This window comes from Schistocerca gregaria, chromosome 3 (assembly GCF_023897955.1).
Source record: "Schistocerca gregaria isolate iqSchGreg1 chromosome 3, iqSchGreg1.2, whole genome shotgun sequence".
Classification (NCBI taxonomy): Eukaryota; Metazoa; Arthropoda; class Insecta; order Orthoptera; family Acrididae; genus Schistocerca; species Schistocerca gregaria.
In genome coordinates, this window is record NC_064922.1 from 548,720,963 (window position 1) to 548,722,423 (window position 1,461).

A 1,461-nucleotide genomic window follows, 5' to 3' on the forward strand; every position below is an offset into this window, starting at 1 on the left:
ATAGCTTGCTGGGCCTGTGAAGGTATTACTCTGTCCTAACAAATCCCCCCATGTGCATGCCACATCCATTCCACAACCCTAGTAGTCACTTCTTGAGTGTAGTGCACGCCTGGCATCTACAATGCTCCACCTGATAGCAACGCCGAGAAATCTGCTTTCAAGATTATCAACATATCATATGGTCCTCTGGTTTCAAGCTTTCCCCTTGGCTCCAAACCAGAAGATTGTTAGTTCTAGAAAAGAATTTGTGAAACAAGTGGGGCTAGCTGTCTTTACCAAAGTAACCATCCGCCTGTAGGAATTGAGGGTCTCTGAAACCAAGGCTGCAGGTGTCACTGATGCCGCTATGAACTATGATTTGCAGCCAGATGCATCCAGTTGGTCTGTTGATGGCAGCCGTGTCTCTTCTATATCTTGGACATGACCACCTGGTAAGCATATTGGACAGTAGCTTTCTCTCCTGACCTGCCCACTATTTCCGTAACCAGCTTAATGTTGGAGCTCCCACTGACAAACTATGCATCCTGTGCCAGTTCAGATGTATTTTCAGCAGTGAGCAATACCTCAAAACTGTTTTAAGGTGTATGGGGACAGCTGTGTGCCCAGTAGCCACTTCCGTATTCTGTCCAGATTCACTGTCGGCATTCACAGTCAGGTAAGTGTCAATAGGTTGGGATGTGCTAATTGGAAGGCAGAGTGACATCAGGCATCCTTGGTGACACCATAGGCTACAGGGTTGCCAAAGAACTCATCTCACATGCCCCACCACCACTGCAGCCCATGGTAGCAGCCTGAAGCCTATTGACTTTGGGCAACACATCTTCCACCTGTTTACAGATAGTAGCCACTTCCCCTGCATCCAGAACAGATGCAGTCCTTATCAATTTTTAATACAGGTTTGTCTGTACCACAGATAATAAAACACTAACCTAAGTAGTCACTGGGTGCAATCTACGAAGGCTTTTCAAAAAATAACTGACTTTTTTTTATAAAATAAATCTTTATCAAATATGACTGTTTGATTTTAGTCACCTTCAACTTCTACACAACTCTACCAACACTGCTGCCACTGCTGGAGGCATCGCTAGAAATCCCTTTTTGATGTGGAGAGCAGCTGCTCCATTGAAATCTGCGTGATGTCTTCCCTGTTTTGGAATCTGGTCCCTTTGAGAGTCTTTTTCATTCTAGGGAAGAGCCAGAAGTCACTTGATACTAGGGCATGGGAACAGGGAGGCTGAAAAACCACAGCCATGTTGTGTTTGGCAAAAAAAAAAACTCAGAATTACTCGAGAAAAATGAGCAGGTGCAACATCATGGTGAAGGTGCCAACTGCCTGCTTCATGAAGGTGGTGTAGATCCTCTTGGTAGAACTCCTAATTGACACTGGTCCATTCTGTGCTACACTCATGTTGGACTACAACCGATGGAGTAGAAAAAGGTGGTCAGCATGATTTTCATGTT